Below are 19,242 nucleotides of genomic sequence, written 5' to 3'. Positions count from 1 at the left end.
AACCCGTCAGTGTTGCTATTGATGTTGTTGTCAAGAGTGTTACCACCAACCCCCCCCAAAATAGGGGCAAATCTAGAAGATCTGGCCAAGGTAACCTCCTCTTCGACAGTCTGAATCAAGTGTGCAGGATAGCCCCTTTCCAAAAACAATTTCTGTAAGGTACCACATTCAAGCCGATAATCCACATCTAGGGAAGTCATCCTAGAAATACGGACATATTGTCCCTTAACTATCCCCCTCTTCTGAAAATTGGGGTGTGCACTCTGGTAATGTAAGTACCCATTGGAGAATGTGGGTTTACGATAGATACTAGATTTAAACCCTCCATCGACCATGGTAAGGGTTATATCCAAATAGTTTACACTATGATGGAAAACTTGATGTGTAAACCTTAGGAAATCAGTAGTGTTGTTAATATACTGAATAAACTTTTCAATATCCCCCATGGTACCTGTCCAAAAAATACACACATCATCCAGAAATCTAACATAAAAGTTCCAGAATTTTGAAAACGGACAATCCTGAATAAACTTCTTTTCCCATGTGTGCATAATAATATCAGCGAAAATAGGTGCACAATTTGCCCCCATTGACACACCCGTTTTCTGATGAAAATATTCTCCAGAAAAGAATACAAAATTGTTTTTCAAAACAATTCCCATTAACTCAGTGATGGCCTGCACATCGCTATTGGTGATATTAGGGCATTCCCAAAGAGCTTCCTCTAGCCATTCAAGGCCTAGTTCATGGGGAATCACCGAAAAAAGATCCACCACGTCAATGGTCAAGAATACCAAATTGGGCACGAATAATTCCGATGTTATTTGACGCAAAAAGGCCCAGGAGTCTTTTAAAATGTATTCCTCCCTGCCCCAAAGCTCTTTTAGTTTCCAGTCCAAAAATTTGGATATGGGGTGTGTTTTTGAACCTTGAGAGGCCACAATGGGCCTTAAAGGGGGGTCAATGGGGTCTTTGTGCACCTTGGGTATCCCAAAGATTGATGGTATCCTTGGTTCTGAATTGGAAAGGAAGGTATGGACTGGAAATTCAATAACCTCCTGATCTAATAAATCCTGCACCACCAAATCAATTTTGTGGTAAGAAATATGAATTTCGTTCAAAGAAGCAGAAGTATATTTCCTATGATCATGAAGGATATCATACATTTTACCTTGATATAACAAACTGTCCATGATGACTGTCCCCCCACCCTTGTCAGGTTCCATAACCCTAAGGGTGGGGTCCCTCCTAAAATTTTCAAGCAGTGTTTTCTCCTCTTGGGTTAAATTAACCCCAGGACAATCCTTACCTAACTCCCTCCTAAACCTGCCCTCAATCCGCTTCTCAAAGTTTTTGAGTTGAGGGTGAAGGGGGGGGTTAAAAGTACTGGATCTCTTCAGAAAAAAACCAGGAGTAGCATTGGAATTGCCCAGTAAATTTTCCAAATTTAGTTTTCTAATGAAAAGCTTAAGGTCCAGAATAGCTGAAATTAAATTACTGGATTTCCTGGGTACATACTTAAACCCCTTGGTAAATAACTGAAAACAACAATCCGATACATCAAAGTCACTATAGTTGTAAATATGGTAGTCATTACAGGAATGTAGGGTATAGTTTCCTAAAGAAGTAACAGTATGTTCCCAATTTCCTACCATTGCTGTCTCTGGTTTCTTTTCCATCCCCTGGTGTATCCCCCCTTCCCCCCTCTCAGTAACGGAGGGGCCCGGTCTAAAGGGTAAAAATTGTTGTGTGTTTGTTGCCCTTGTTGGCGGATACGTTCGGACCTGCGCGGTACTGGTTCATCCTCACCTATGGTTTCAATCAATTCACCAAGAGGTGATAGAATATCCCTTTGTTCCAATGCACCTTCTCTAGGGGGACTATCAGAAAAAGGTCCAAAATCCTGCTCGTGATGGTAAAATGGTTTAAAGGGGGGCGGGTTAGGGTATTGGCGCCCTTGTTCATATTCTATTAAGTCCCTTCTTAGTTTTTTGTACTTACGACTCAGCACAGTCTCACAATGCATATCTATGTCCCTTCTAATTTCATTACACTTATTAGAGTTAAACAATAAATCATCAGACATTTTTTTAAAAAATACTGCAATATCCTGTTGTAAAATACACAGTTCTTCTGTATTCTTTTTAATAATAGCCTTTACAATACTACGCCCACATTGATCAAAGGCCTCTATGAGGTCCTTATGAAAGGGGCTACCTGCCATAACCTGATTAGGGTACTTGAATACCCGTAAACCTTTCGGTACAGTACCTTTGTTTAAATTTTCCGTCAAATACAAATTGTCCAGCTCCAATGTCCGATATCGGTAAAGGGCGTTCTCAAAACGCCGCTCCAACTCCGAATAGGCGACTCCATTAGCTCCACGACCCTGAAAGTGCTCCTCGAAGAGGAATTTAGGCTTAGCCTTGAACCATTCATTAAAGGAAGTGGAGGAGTAGTTGTTTTCAAAACGTCCTTCAGGCTGTGCCATGGAAACGGGTGAAGATGTAGTTTGGTGAAAAACCGCTGGCGTATGGTTGAAATCAGTGGTGGAAGCACGTACAGCCTGTACGTTCTCTCTCGGTCGGACCGCACCATCACCAGGTTGTAAAACAGGTACAGATTTCTGGTTGGAATCTACCAACCTAGGAAAATTGCGTTGCTCTTGTAATAGAGCCTGAATACCAGTTCCCAAAGGGGTTAAAAGATTGATCAATGCTGTTAATTGGCCCGTGAGCCTGGATAGTCCGTCCATTTCGGACCCGGACGATTCCACAGGGAAATTCCTCTGTTGTCCTTGCCCTGGAGACACCACCGGACTGGCAGCCATACCAAACACACCTCGAAAAAACAGCGCTGCAATAGAACAAACTACACCAAAGGAAGCAGCCACACCAGTCCTGCGGTTTCAGCAAAAAGGCTCACAATCAGGCAAAAATCAAATTTATTAACGTGTCAAAATATAGCAGCAATACACTCCACACACGTTTTCGTCAGTTTGAAGACTTCATCAGATACAACAAGTACTTCATATCACAGGTATAAATACTGTACACTTATTGCCAATTAATGAATTAACAAGTCATTAATTAAACTTTAAAGCAACAAACCACATTAAATTCCCCATTTATACAAATGAAATTGCCAATGCAATAAAATAAAACTGACAGACTGTGGAAAAGGACACGGGAGGCTTTATCACACAATTCTGCACTGCCAAATGATTTGAAGCAGACCTATTCGCAAACAAATGTCAAAATGTTCCCAAACATTTCCTTTGTATTAAATACACTCTTGCTCACTCCAGTCACAACAGCTGGAGTAGAGAGGGCTAATTCAGCCTTAAAACTGATAAAGTCTGAACTCCTGAGTACCATGGGACAAAAGTGCCTTAACAGTTTAGTTTTGCTGTTCATGCATAGGGACCTTCCGATAGACTACTCCTCAGTAATCAATTTATTTGCAGAAAGACATCCAAGAAGAATGCTACTTATTAATCTGCTTAATTAAGAATAGAACAGTAGTATGACAAAGCTTGTGACATACTACAGTACGGTATGGGAACACAGAGGCCATCACTACTACAGTACAGTATGGGAACATAGAGGCCATCATAAAATCATAAAATGCTAAGTGTTACACTCACTGACACTGTACTACAGTACGGTATGGGAACACAGAGGCCATCATGAAATGCTTAGTGTTATACTGACAAAAAATTTGTTAGACTTTCTCTCCTGTCATGTATAGTTTTCTACATATCTTTAGATTGTATAACACATTGACTTAAGTCAGACTACTAATTAAGTTGGATTATTACCATCAGAGAAGTCATCTACTCCCCAGGCAACATAGAAAGTAAGTACCACCGGTAGTCAGTCAGATCACTACTACCACAGAAGTCATCTACTCCACAGGCAGCATAGAAATTCATAGAAGTACCATCAGAGAAGTCAGTACTAGTAGTCAGTCAGATCACTACCATCACAGAAGTCATCTACTCCCCAGGCAACATAGAAAGTAATAAGTACTATTAGTCAGTCAGAGCTCTACCATCATAAGTCATCCACTCCACAGATAACATAACAATTCATAGAAGTACCTTCAGAGAAGTCAGTACTCCCATCACAGAAGTCATCTACTCCACAGGCAGCATAGAAAGTAAGATAAGTACCAGTAGTCAGGGATTAGGCATGCTGGACAGAGTACATGAACTATGGACAGAAGTTTGAAATATTAACCAGGAAGTTGCAAAAATTAATTCTAAATAGAAAGAAGATTAAGAAGGCAAAATGACTGTCTGTGATTGTCTGTGAAGGCTTTAGAAGTGGCTGAGGAAAGAAGGATCTCTAAAGATAATGAGAGCAGGTGCATTATATAAAACTTTAATGCAGAGTTTGATAGATGATAGCAAGAGATGTTCAGGAGAGATGCATACATGAGCAATGCAAAGAAATGGAAGACAAAAGGTGAACAGATGTTCAGGAACATGAGTTGTATTAAGGGAAACTTCCAGATAGAAATGAACATGACTGAAGAAAAAATGGAGAAGAGAAAAGATCACAGAATTCAGAGTAGTACCACTGCAGAACTCAGTTACTCCAAAAACAATATATTAAGTTAAGCAGGACACCAACATCACTAACATGTACAATGTTCTCTAACTACAGCCAAACCTCCTGAACAGTGAAGCTAAATGGACACAGAAAGCTTTCTTAAGGCTGAACCATCAGCTGAATTGTTTAAAATCTGGCAAAATGATAATGTAACACTGCTGCATTTAAGTTGCCAGCAGCTGTGGAAAACAAGGTAGCAGCAATTGTATTGGAAATTGTCAGCTTATATTCAAGTCCCAAAAATGGTAATTGCTACAGAGACTATTCCAATTATAAGACACAGTTGTAGAAAGTACTGCATTCTCCAAATCAAAACTATTAAGTCCCAGAAATGGTAATTGCTACAGAGACTATTCCAATTATAAGACACAGTTGTAGAAAGTACTGCATTCTCCAAATCAGAACTATTTCCTCAGAGCTGAAGTTGCGGTGACTGCAATCCAAGCTCAGTGAAAGTTCAACAGGACAGAAGTTCACTGTCAAAGACCACGAGTTGGAAGAAGAAATTACTCAAATTCAGAAGGCCATGAACTGGGAAAACACTGAACTAAAAACAATTCAAGTTGAACTTTGACATGAGAAAGAAGACAAGCGGCATTTTTGAACTCCTGGAGACCAGCATTGCCTCCCCCTCCTTCACTCACACCAGAATTTGTTGAAAGGAGAGAAAAGGTACAGTAGGACTTTCGTTAAAGAAAATTAGTTGTGCTTAAACCCAGAGAAAGAACAGTAAACAATGCAAAAACACAATGGCCAGCTAAGGAAAGTTTTATGAGTTTAGTTTGTTATTTGGTACATCAATTAAATGAAGCTTTTACTAATTTATCCAAATGTGTCTGTGGTATATATTTTATGTTTCATAACAACAAAGTAGATTTCACTGTGGTTATTTCCACCTTCAGTGGGATTCTTTATAAGTTTATAACAGTCCATATGCCCACTATGCCATGGATGGAGAATGTGAGTTGGTATGGTCAACAAATTTTTTCCAGGCATGCATTGAAAATAGATGTGCTGAGCAGGAATTACTTTTTTCTGCTACCATATCCATAGTAAAATCATGTGTAAGTGAATGTAAAGTGATGTCTTTCCAGATGTGATGTCAGAGCTTCTTAAGGTGATCTTATCACAACCACCAAACCAAGTATCCCACTTTCTTGCTTCCACCCCGGTAGTCAACTAACCAGACTGCGCCCCCCCTTCTGCAAATTCCTGGATCTGACACTGTTACACTTAGCATAAATGTAGATGTTTGAGTGTATTCACTGTTGCAGTCATCACATTTGGGTTATCTGCTTGCAGTAGCTCTCAGTCGGCCTGTTTAACAAAGTCTAGGGTCCTGCGTCGGTTGTCGTCTCATCTTCCATGACGTCAGGTAGTCAGGGGTATAAAGCATGCAGCCAACGCCATTTTATCAGTTTTTCTTGCCCCAGATGTCAGGTGCCCCCATAATGGGAAGCAATTATATACACGGCTACACCTCTAACAAAAAGCAAATACACCAGAATGCTTTAAGCATAGTAAACAAGAATAGAGATACAGACAATAGAAGTCAGGGGGCTGGAGGGAGGGTAACCAGGACTGCAACAGTGAATACACTCTAACATCTACATTTATGGTAAGTGTACACAACTGTACTGTGTTCTTCGTGTTTCAATGTTGCAGTCATCACATTTGGGTAGATTCCCAAAGCTAAGGATGGGAGGAGGCAATTAGATAGCATTAGGACCAGCTATAAGCCCCTGCAGGACTAGAGTGGCGAAGCCAGTTCTGGATTTAGAAGAAATTGGCAAGTAGTGCTTGGTGAAAGTATGTACAGAACTCCAGGTAGTAGCTTCTAGGATGTCTCTGGTAGGGACACCTCTGAGAAAGGCTGTAGAGGTAGATGCAGCCCTGACTGAATGTGGTCTTATCCCTTGTGGGGTAGGTTTTCCATGGTGCTTATAGCAGAAATGAATGCAATGGCCAATCCACTTAGAAATGGTTTGCTTTGAAATAGCTTTCTCCTCTGCCCCTGCAACAAATGCCACCAGCAGCTGTTCAGATTTCCTGAGAGGTTTAGTCCTGTCCAAGTAAAATCTAAGTTGTCTGTGCACATCCAAGGGGTGCAGTATTTGTTCCCCTTTGTTCTGTGTATTAGAAAATAAAGTTGGCAAATGAATGGACTGATTAAGGGCCACACTGGATACCACCTTGGGCATGAAGGAGGGATTGGTTCTGAGGGACACCCTGTCCGCATGAAAGATGATGGAAGGCTCCACAGCCATGAGGGCCTGTAATGCAGACACCCTTCTTGCTGAAGTGATGGCTAGAAGGAAGGCTGTTTTCCAAGAAAGGAATTTCAACTCTGCACTTGCAGCTGGATCGAAGGGAGGTAGAGTGAGCTTTTCCAATACATAGTTAAGGTCCCAGGCTGGAGCAGGGGCTCTCCTGAGTGGTCTTAAGTTTTTGGCCCCTCTGAGGAATTGCTTCAGCAATGGATGAGAAAAGAGGGGTGGGGTTCTGAATTGCAATGAGCTGAAATGGCTGAAGCATGAATTTTAATGGAAGAAAAGTTAAGGCCCTTTTGAAGCATCTCAGTTAAGTATTGAACAGTCTGAGGTAAATTGGGAACTGCTGTGCCCATCACATGAGTTTGGCTCCAGGAACAGAATCTTTTCCATTTTTCAGCATAGGATTTTCTAGTACTAGGCCTCCTTGCCTCCAGGATGACATCCATCACTTGCTTACTGAGGGATGGGAATGGTGAGATCAGGTAATTAGCCAGGCTGCCAAGTTCAGGGTTTGAAGCTGTGGGTGCAGTATCTGGCCCTCCTGCTGAGACAGCAGAGCAGGGGTTTGAGGCAGGTGCCATGGTGCCAGCAGCGACACACTGCGCAAGAGGGGGTACCAGTGTTGACGTGGCCAGTCTGGTGCAATCAGTATTGTCCTTGGTTTGTCCTGTTTGATCTTTAGTAGTACCTTGGAGAGGAGAGGCAGAGGGGGAAAGGCATAAACTGACAGTTTTTTCCAGATGAAGGGACAGGGCATCCACTTTCCGAGCTTGTTTGTGGGGAGTCCTTGTGCAGAATTTGTCCAATTGATAGTTCTGGGGGGAGGCAAACAGGTCTATCTCTGGGCTCCCCCATTTGTTTCTCAACATGTTGAATATCTTTGGTTCCAGTTTCCACTCATGTGGGTCCATGAGATTCCTCCTTAGGTCGTCTGCCAGTGTATTTAACTTTCCTGGCAGGAACTGAGCTTGTAGGTGCACTTGGTAGCTCAAGGCTGTGTTCCACAGAGCCATAACTAGCCTGCAGAGAGGATATCTTTACCAATAATAGTCCTGGAAGAATGTGGCCCTTGAAGGCTGTCCAAGCATATTGTACAGCTAACATTTCTTTTTGATTGATATGCAGGTGCATTTGACTTGGGTTCCATTTGCCCTGAATGCACTGCCCTGCCAAGTGAGCCCCCAATGCATAGTCTGATGCATCTGTTGTTAGGGTTTGGGCGGCAGGGGGTAGAGTGAATGGCAGTCCCTTGTTGTGGTGGCAGGGCTCTGCCCACCAAAGGAACTCTATCTGTAGACAAAGCATGATAGGAATCATCGATTCTAGATCCTGAGAATGTTGACACCATAGGCCTTTTAGATATCATTGTAGTTCTCATATGCAGTTTTGCATATGGAATTAGGAGGATGCAGGAGGCCATGAACCCCAAGGCTTGCAGTATTTGTCTTGCAGACAGCAGGGTCTTTGTGGCCATAAGTGTGAAGTAAGCTGTCAAATGAACATGTTTCTCTGGCGTGAGGGAAGCCATCACGAAAGTTGTGTTCAAGCTTGCTCCCAGGAATACAATTTGTTGGCAGGGTACCAGATGTGATTTATTTTCATTTATGGTGTACCCCAGAGAAGTTAGCACTTTTGGTACAAACGCCAGATGATTCAATAGTCTGCCCTGGCTTTCTGCCTGAATTAAACAATTGTCCAGGTATGGGTATATTTGAATATTTCTTTGCCTGCAAAATGCAATGATTGGAGCTAGGCACTTTGTGAATACCCTGGGCACAGTAGATAAGCCAAAGGGCAGTGCAGAGAACTGATAGTGCATGAAGCCTGCTTTGAAGCATAGGTATCTTCTGCAAGATTCCCTGATTGGGATGTGCAGCTACACTTCCATTAAATCCAGTGTTGCCAACCAGGCATCCTTGCCTAGCATAGGAAGCAACTGGTGAAGAGTTAGCATCTTGAATTTTGGGATCACCAAAAAAGTGTTTAGGATAGAGAGAGCCAGGACAGGACGCCAAGAGTCGTCTTTTCTGGGCACCAGAAAAAGTCTTCAGTAGAAACCTTGTTCTCTTTCCTCTTCTGGGACAGTTTGAATAGCCCTTTTACTTAAGAGAGAGAACTTGCTTTTGAGCCTCTGCCCACTGATTTAGGGGTGTAACTGGCCAACCCTTTGGGGTTGGTAGAGCGTGGAAGTTAAATCTGTATTCCTGGGAAACTATAATTAAAACCCATTTGTCCTGGGTAATGAGTTCCCAGTTTTGTTTTTTTTTTTGGTTTGTTTTTTTGCCTGCAGAGCAATCTTTCCCACTAAAGGAGCAGTCAGTTGAGAAAGGCTTGGAAGTTGTAAAGTTAGATCACTGAGACAGTTGACCATAAGGGGGGGTCTTACTACTTCCTGCTTTGGAAGCGAGAGCCCCCCCCCCACTGCTTAGTCCTGTGCGTACCTTGGGACTGAAGCCTGAGTGTTCTGCTGGGTCTGGGTTTGCACTGAGAAAGCCTGGAAGAGGCAGGAAAGGACCAATTCTTGAAGGGTCAATGCCTACTAAATCTTGGAAGCTGCACTTGCAGGAAATCTTTAACAGTTTGCATGGATTTCGATTTTTCCTCATCTTTTTAAGTACTACTTCTACTTTGTTGCCAAACAGGTGGTCCTGGTTTAAGGGAGCATCCAACAATTTAGCTTCAACATGATCTGGCAAAGATTGCTCCCTGCAAGATGCCTCTAACGAAACAAAACCACATTGCAAAGTATGTTTTATAACTTGTTCAGCAGAATGCATTAAATCCTGTAAATCCTTATTTTCAGCATAGTCAGGAATCAACATAATTTTCTGTATAAGCAATCCAATAATGTGCTGCTAATACTTTTAACATATGAAACTGACAGTTTAAGGCCCTAATGGCAACTTAGTGTATGCCTTCTTACCCCACCTATCCAGGGCCCTGGAATCTCTATCAGAGGGGATAGGGTTTTTGGCAGTAGAAACCTTAATGTCTTTGGGTCCCTGTGAAATGGTCTCAGGATCCGCAGTAGGATTCCTAAAGAAGAACTTGTGAGAGTCAGGTACCCTGTAATACCGGTCAGACTTTCTGGGAGTCGTAGGTAAAGTGTCAGTGGCCAAGCTAGATTCCGAGAAGGCATCATCTACAATGTCCAGTACAGGAGGGATGGCTAAAGGCCTGTGGTGAGGTAGGAGTAAGAATTCCCTAAGCCTCTTTTTAGAGTCAGAGTAATCCTGGCTTTCCCAGCGGAAATGCTCCCTAAGAGTATGTAAGGTTTCACCAAAAGAGAAATCCTCTGGAGGGGAAGCAGGGGGAATGGAGGCCTCTGCATCAGAATCCTCATAGGTAGATAAGGGCAACTCCTGGTAATCAGAGAAAATAAGAAGTTATGTACTCACCATAACGTTCCATCTGAGTAGGTAAACTTCATTTGTCAGCAACCTTTGGGAATCGGATCCAACCTCGGATCCGAGCTGGCAGTTTTCAACAGCTTTAGATCCAAGCTCCAAGCTCCTCCCCCTACCCATAATCCCCTGCCAACCCTGACTGACCTCAGATCAAGTTTGCCCAACAGCAGAAACTGCTAACAATGATTAATCCCAAGATAAGTGGGTAAAACCCATGGACCTGAATATGAGAACATTCGCAAGTGAGGGGGCAGGAGGGAGGGATGGTTGCTGACAAATGAAGTTTACCTACTCAGATGGAACGTTATGGTGAGTACATAACTTCTTAATCTGAAGTAGTTAACTTCATTTGTGCAGCAACCTTTGGGACAGAGTCCCCAGCTACCTGAATCTTGGGCGGCCTTCATGGAAGGATGCTCTGGAGCACTGCAGAGCCAAAGGATGCTCTCCCTCTGGAGATGATGTCCAATTTGTAGCGATTGATAAAAGTATGAGATGAAGCCCAAGTGGCTGCCGAGCAAATATCACCCAAAAAAACTCTAGCTCTAAAAGCCGCAGAGGTAGACATAGATCGAGTAGAGTGGGCATGGACTTCCTGAGGTGCGGGTCTGCCTGAACTTTCGTATGCTAAAAGGATACACTGTGAAATCCATCTAGACAGTGTGACTTTAGACACAGATTTACCCAAGTTAAATTTGGCAAAGGAGACAAACAACTGGTCGGATTTCCTATGACCAGATGTCCTGTGGATGTAGAAGCGAAGTTGTCTATGCACATCCAATGAGTGTAATTTGTATTCCCCTTTGTTATGGTAGTTAGGAAAAAAGACCGGCAAGTTGATGGACTGGTTAATATTTGACTCAGAGGCAACCTTGGGAAGAAAGGAGGGATTGGTCCTGAGGTAAACTCTATCCTTGTGAAAGGTCAAGTATGGGGGTTTTACACAGAGGGCCTGTAGTTCAGAGACCCTTCGAGCCGAGGTGATAGCGACAAGAAAAGCAGTTTTCCATGACAAGAATTTAAGATCTATGGAAGCTGCAAGCTCAAACGGGGGAGCTGTCAAGGCCTGAAGCACCAGTGTCAAATCCCAAGGAGGGACTACATCCTTCATTGGGGGTCTGAGCAGAAAGGTGCCCTTCAAAAAGGTCTTACACAATTTCGTGGGGATCAAAGGGCCCAATTAATTTCCAACGTGATAATGAGAGATAGCTGCTAGCTGGACCTTGACTGTGGTGGAACTAGCCCCCCTGATGAAACAGTCCTGACAGAAAGTCTAATACAGTGGGCAAAGGAGCTGTAAAAGGATCCAAATTTTTGCGTTCCGCCCAAATGGAAAAACGTTTCCATTTGCTGCTATAGTTCTTTCTAGTAGAAGGCTTGTGTGCTGCTACTAGAATGGTTTTAACTGGGGAAGAGATACCGGGAGTCCTAGCTATGAGTGGAAATGGAGCAGCCAAGCTGTGAGCTTGAGGTTGTCCAGGTTCGGGACTGGGAGATCTAGGGGATGGATATTAGATCCGGACAGGGATCCAGACTCCAAGGAGGATTCACCAGATGAGACCAAAGGTAAGGGAAAAATTCCAACCACGATAGATCACCAGTAACCAAAAAATTCAGTAACCTTGAATCCTGGAATCTTCAATAAAACGTCTTTATTCAAATACTGGACCAAAACAAGAATAGAAATTCTCCACATAGGCACTAAGCGCTTTCACCCTTTCATCCTAGGGCATCATCAGAGTACAAAAATAGGCTGATCATCATCCCTTAAATACAGAACTCCTAATTCTTAATTATACAATTTTCTAATTAAAACATTTGTCTCCTTAATTAAAGAATTAATCAGAGAGAGAAGTTTAAAGCAGTAAAAACCTAGCCAGAACTCTTAAAGCAGTAAAGCAGTTAACATATTAAAATATTAAAATTTTAAATTATTAAAAGTCCAATGTATACAATACAAACATTATAAACAAAAAAGATAATAAATAATAATAAAAAGTAACAATAATGATAAATAATATAGATCAAAGGACAGTTGAATGAATCATAATGTTTGAACACCACTGTTCCAAACATGAACTTGTATATATCTCAACCTAATAGTTGAAACTACTACATATTAAACCAAAAAATTATATGACCTTGTTGCAGTAAATACCTAAAAATTATTGAATAAATATTAATAAATAATAAATATTGATAAATATTTAAAATATATATATATTCATAAATTTGTTAAAAATGTATTAAGTAATTGTAAATAAATGTAAATTAACACAATAAATATTGATGCAAAGTGCAATAGAATATATAAATATGTTGACAATGTAAAAAATATAATAGTGTATAAATTAATATAATTGTGTTTACATAATATGATTAAAACTAACATTCTCTTTGACTGTTAAAACAATAACTAAACTTGTATAAATAGTGTGTATTGTTGAACCAATTGTTCTGCACATTAAATGCTATATAAATTGTGATTTCAGCTTTAGTATGCTGGCAATAGATATTTGATCATTAATGCCAGGCCACTTACTGGCATTTAATCTAAGCTGCCAAAGACATTCCTTTGCTTCTAATAAAGTTTTAATATCACCACCTTTTTGTACGTTGTTGTAAGGTATTCTGTCAATTACAAAAAACAAGAATTTTTTAAAATTGGCACAACTAATACTATGATTGTATAAGGCACTAGTCTGTCTTTGATTCCTAATGTCACTCAAATGTTCAATAATTCTTGTTTTTAATTTTCTATTCGTTTTTCCTATATAATATGCTTGACATCCTGTACAGGAAGCTGCATATACTACCTTAACCAAGTTACAGTCACAAACCCCAGGACATCTAATGGTCTTCTCATAATTGGAAATTGAAAGATATGGTCCATTGTTAATAAATCTACATATGTGGCATGCACCACATTTGTTCATCTTAGATTTCCTAAACATGTCATTATTTACACATTTTTCAAACAAGCTTTTTAAATTTTTACCCCTACTAAAAGTGACTTTAGGTTTGTTTCCTAAAATATTCACAAGTTCTGCGTTAGATTCTGTAATAATGCTCCATGAATCATGCAACACTTTAACAATTTGTTGAAATGTTTCGTTAAAAGGAATAACGAAAGTGTCATGTCCAACAACCTTAGAATTTGACAAATCCTTTTGTGTTAGTCCATGGCTTATTATAGGTTTGTACAGTGTCAATCTGTTCCTTGTAATGCCTTGGCTAATATCAAAAACAAACTCTGCAGGGTAAGCTCTAGCTAAAAACATGTTTTGTAATTTAACCAGCTCCTGTTTAAAAACTTCGTCATTACTCACAATCTCTGTGTTGATAGTGATCCCCAGCAGAAGAGCTAGAAAGTAGTTTCTGGATGCACAGAGTAGATGCCTTGTCAGGGCGGTCAGGAGCCAGTCATCCAGGTACGGGAAGACCTGAATTCCCTGGAGCCTCAGGTGGGCCGCTATCACTGCTAACACTTTGGTGAACACCCTGGGGGCTGTGGTGAGACCAAAGGGGAGGACCCTGAATTGGAAATGACTGGCTCCCAGCCGGAAGCGGAGGAACCTCCTGGATCGCCTGTCTATCAGAATGTGGTAGTACGCATCCTTGAGGTCTATAGAGCACATCCAATCGTTCTCCCGCAGAAGGGGGAGAATGGATTGAAGAGTGACCATGCGGAACTTCTCTTCGGTTACTGACAGGTTCAGGGAAGAGAGGTCGAGGATCGGTCTTAAGTCCCCCATCTTTTTTGGTACCAAAAAGAACCTGGAGTAAAACCCGGACCCGCACTGGTCTGGGGGGACGTGTTGGATGGCTCTTTTTTCCAGCAAATGTTGGATTTCCATTGCTGCGGCCTTCCCTCTGATCGGGTGGGACATCGAGGAGGTATCTGGGGCTGCGTGGGTAACGAGAAAAGGGAATTTGGTGTCCTCTGGATATGATGCGAAGCACCCAGCGGTCTGTCGTGATGGACTCCCAAGCTGCTGGGTGCTTCGAGAAACGCCCCCCGACTGCCTCCAGAGTGGAGCAGTCGGGCAACCCCTCAGGGGTGTTGCATGGGTTGGTCTGAGAAGGATTCTCTGGATCCAATGTTCCGCGGACCCCCTCTGCCTCTAGGGTGGTGTCCACCCTGCCCTCCTCTACCGCGGAAGGGCTGGGAGTCCGGAGCAGGAAGGAACTGCTGCGACTTCCAGAACCACATCTTCTTCTGTCCCTTTTGGTTCTTAGAAAAGGACCTCTGGGGAGCAGAGAAGCGGAGTCCGACGGCAGACGTCTTCCCGTCCTTTTCGCTCTGGACCAAGGTATCTCGCACGGTTTTGCCGAAGAGGGCAGAACCATCAAAAGGGGCATTAGCGAACAACGCCTTAAAGGGTTCCGCGAAATCACAGTGCTGGAGCCAGGCCTGACATCTCATAACGAGGCCCGCTCCGCTGACTCTAGCGGCTCCTTCCGTGGCATGAGAAAGAAGCCGCATAAAGGTGTTAGATATGGATTGCAGAGTGGCCATCCGGGTGGAGTGCAATTGTTTGTCCTCCGCCGACATGGACTCGTGGGGCGACGCAGCGTACTCTTTGATAAGGTCCCGCTGCAGTCAGAGCACATGTGCCATGTAGTTCAGCGACCTCACAGAGAAGGTAGCCGAACTAAACACCCGCTTCCCTAGGCGGTTCATCGACCGAGACTCCTTGCTCAGGGGATAAACCGAGGGACTCTCCTGAGCAAGTTCCCTCTTGGTGGCCGCCGCCACCAACATGGCATCTACAGGGGGACCCTTACTCCAGTGGGACTTGTCAGAGGGTGGGCTAAGAATCTTGTCCGGGTGCTTGGGGACAGGCTCCACAGTGTCCGGCTCCTTCCACGCCCTGGTAGTGATCAAGTCTACCAGGGGGCCGGCCGGAGGGGACACCCAAGAAGTAGACGGGACTGCTTCAAACGCCTCCAGGAACACTGATTCGTCCGAGGTAGGCTTTGGGGCAGACCACCCCCCCTTTATTCTGAGCATCTCCATGATGTCACCAAATGAGACATTTTCGGGGGGTGATCTTGGAGAGCCTTCCCCTTCCTCCAAATCCGTGTCCTCAGTCAAAGACTCGGGGGGAGTCCAGGTGCCTCCTCTTGCACCTTCGCTTGTGAGGAACCTCCTCGGGGGGGCTGTCCGAGGAGGTCTCACCAGCAACGTCTTGTTCAAATGGAACTACCTGGGACGTCAAAGCAGGCTGTCCCTGGGGCCGGGTGATGGAAGTCGGGCCCAACTGAGAAGGAGTGCAGGGTGGAGCCGTGGCAAGGGTCGGGGGCCTGGAATCCCTCGACAGGACCCTCTCCACTACGACGAATGCCGAGGGAGAGCTGCTCTCTCTGGGATCCGAAAGCAGACTCTCCCTCAGATCCGACGGACGGATCGGGGCCGGCGCTGAAGCGATCAGATCCGACGGACCAGCATGCTCCGACCCGGATGGAGCCGAAGGCATACCGATACCGCCAGATCCAAAGCTCAGCCCTCGGCTCAGAGAACTCGGATTCGAAGAAAATGGACCCGACAGACTCGAGGGAAGTGTCGGCGCCGACACACCCCTGGCTCCAAGGCTGCCCGGCTCCGAAGACTCCGAACCCGAGAAACGGGATGGAGAAGGAGCTATCGGGGCAAAGAAGGGGGTCGAGCTCCCACCCAGGGGGGGGGGCAGGAGCACTCCCATCTGCAGTTGGGCCTGGAGGAATCTTATCATCATCCGGTCCAAATCTGCATCTGTGAGACTTCTAGTAGCTCTCGACGAGGCCACAGAGGCAGGGTGGGAGTGTCGCCTCGATGACCTCGAAGGAGATCGGGTCTCCTCCTCCTCAGGACCAGGTGAAAAGCACGGGGACTGGATCCGAGGAGACGACCCAGAAGACCTGGAGGGAGAAGACCGCTTAGCCGGGAGGGGGGGGCTGAAGCGGAGGTTTCGGCCCGCCGCTTGTGGTGCTTGTCCCTCCTCCTTTCTTTCCTGGCCTCCCCTCTCCTCCGGGCCTAAGGCGGGAGGTTGAGTCCCGGCCAGGGGGAGGGAAGCAGGAGTGGCAGCGGGAGCCACGGGAGGACCAGAGGTAGAAGCCGAGTCCGGGGGCAGAAGACCCGCCAGAATCAGCTTGGACTTCCGGTCCTTGAGTGCCCTGGGGTTGAACGCTGCACAAATGGTACAACCAGAGGACAGATGCTCAACCCCAAGGCACAAGACACACCGAGTGTGGCCATCCGCTGGAGACAGCTTATGGCCACACTCGGTGCACTTAGAAAACATTTCCTTTGGGGCTTCAGACATACTTATAGAAAGGAACTCACACACACTAGGCCCCAAACACACACACACAACCCTGAAGGAACCACGAAGGAAGGGGGATGTTAAAAGACATAAAATAATTTAAACTAAGAGAGCTTTTAGACAGAAAAAGGGAGCTAAACACACTCTCACACCAAAGGTTAAAGAAAATTGGTATAAAAGTTAAATTTTTCTCACAAAGAGAACGAAAACGCCTGGATACTCTGGATCAAGCTGCTGAACTAAACCGCGGCAAACTAGATCTGAGGTCAGTCAGGATTGGCAGGGGATTATGGGTAGGGGGAGGAGCTTGGAGTTCGGATCTAAAGCTGTTGAAAACTGCCGGCTCGGATCCAAGGTCGGATCCGATTCCCAAAGGTTGCTGCACAAATTAAGTTAACTACTTCAGATCAGAAATTTCAGAATCCTGATCAGAAGGAAAATCAGTCCTAGGTCTCTTACAGGGAGAAGGGTGGCTTCCCCTGATTACAATAATAAGGTCTACAGCCATTCTTATCATCTGTCTTGTAGGCATAGGGGTCTAACCATGTGGTCTGGGCGTCTGTTTTCTAGGCATGGATCGAGGTTTTAAGCCTTGAAGAAGAAGATGGCGTCTGTTTAATATGCAAGTCAGTAGGCCTGAATACACCCTCAGAAGCCGGTGCCTGCACAGCAGCTCCGGACACATCGAAGGTAGAGACATCCGCAGGTTACCAGTCGAAGAAGCATCTCGTGGCATACTGGACTCTGAATGGGTCTCAGTAGAGGCCTGTGAATCTGAAGTAGCGGGTATCAGGGGCTGCGAAAGCACCCCACTGAGTACCAGTGCCTATGCGGTCTGGCTCTGTCTTTATCTTTGTGTTTTTTTCGGAAAGTCAGTAGTCAGGTGGATTACCAAACCCATTTCTGGATAACTGAACCGAGTACCAAAATATTGAGATGCGAAAATGAACCAACAAAGAAAAGTTTGAGGTTTAAATAAGGCACAAAACCGACAGCGAGGTACGTCGTGGTCTGGGCCTAGGCAAGGAATGCAGTTTGTTTGCGTCTTTCGGCTTTTCCTGGTTAGGGGTTGCCACAGCAGAACTCCAGTCCGCTAATGATTGGTAGTAGATTTTTACGTGCTGGCTTGCCGGGCCTAACGCACAACCTTCAACAAAGGAACGCCCATTCACGCATGTCGCCACACAGCAGACGCTCTAACTGAGAATCGAATGGGCAATGTCTAACTGTGAGGCAACAATGTTACCGCAGCACCATCACCGCAGATAAGCAGGGAATGCAGTACAAATGAAAATCTTTGAGGTATTTGCTTTCCACAAGAAATAAAATTGTTAACTTTTACTGACATTGGATTAGAGCAAGAAAAAGGATCCCCAACAAGGTACTTAGCTTAGTTGAAGACTTTGGATCTGAAACTCGAAAAAGAAAATTTCAGGAGTCGGCTGACCGGCACTTGTGAACTGCTTCTGCTTCGGGCACCGCACGGCAAGAAAGACAGATAAAATGGCATCAGCTGCATGCTTTATACCCCTGACTACCTGATGTCATGGAAGATGAGACAGTAACCGACGCAGGACCCAAGACTTTGTTAATCAGGCCGGCTGAGGGCTACTGCAAGCAAATAACCCAAATGTGATGACTGCAACAGTGAAACACAAAGAACATCAAAGTGGGATAAAGTCAAGCAGAAATATGGACTGCAGGTTAAAGACCACCTACCTTATTAGGGATTGAGAAGAGTACAGACAAAGAGAAAGAGATGAGGTGTGCTAAGTGAAAGATTAGTTCTGGAACAGGTTTTAGTTCAGTCTACAACAGAAGCTGCTGTTAAAACATGGATAATTAGTAGAACAAATAAAATATTGTGTAACTACAAGAATCATTCAGAAGAGGTTAGAAAGGCTTGAGGGAAAGAGATTGGAAAGGCAATCTAAACAAAAACAACGGGAAGAAATTTGTAAAAGCTCCCAAGTATGCAACATAGTCCAAAAGGTTTAGGATTTTTATATGGAAGTGTTTGAAGAGATATTAGACTTAAGATTTTTCCTTGGGTAGATAGCAAATGCTGAAGTTGTGATGGAACAGACATAAGTAACTGGGAAGATGTTGTTTCGGAATGTAACAAGGTAGCAGATTTTAAAAATGTCCTACAGACTACTCTGGCAGAAATGTTGGGAAAACAAATAGTTTTAATTATGTAAATGATTCTTTTGAGCTGGGAAATAGGATCTGAACTGCCTAGACATAGTGAGGCCACGTTTAATGTTAATGGCAACCAAAAAGCAATTACTAGAAAATGGAAGCTGATTATTCTCAACACAGAAGTTCTGGATATTGTAAAAAAGATTAAAAACTGGAGGAGGGATTTTTAGATAAGGGAAGGAGTACATTTCATAGAAATAAATATGTGCAGAACAGTGTTGAGGAAGAGTGAGGTTTAACAGAAAGCAGGAACTTAGCAATGTATAAAATGTTGGAATAAAACTTCTTTAAATAACTATGTATATGTACGTATATGTGTATGAGTATATTTTATACATATATACAAACATATAAAAACACACACACATCTTGACACTATGTAAAATTTTATTAAAGATTGTTTTTGTTTATATATTGTGTTTAAATGTACCTTACAGTT

The 19,242-nt window shown here is 43.7% G+C and overlaps 1 protein-coding gene across 5 annotated transcripts in view; it reads right to left on the bottom strand.

Moving 5' to 3' along the window:
* RNF40 (ring finger protein 40) overlaps positions 1 to 19,242 on the bottom strand; it is a 713,617-nt gene that overhangs the window by 575,459 nt on the left and 118,916 nt on the right. The gene's annotated exons all lie outside the window — the stretch shown is intronic.

The sequence above is a fragment of the Protopterus annectens genome, chromosome 10.part0 (genome assembly GCF_019279795.1).
Source record: "Protopterus annectens isolate FY-2018-M chromosome 10.part0, PAN1.0, whole genome shotgun sequence".
NCBI classification, from domain to species: Eukaryota; Metazoa; Chordata; order Ceratodontiformes; family Protopteridae; genus Protopterus; species Protopterus annectens.
Note: the sequence above shows the minus strand (reverse complement) of the source record. Positions and strands in the feature narration are given on the sequence as shown.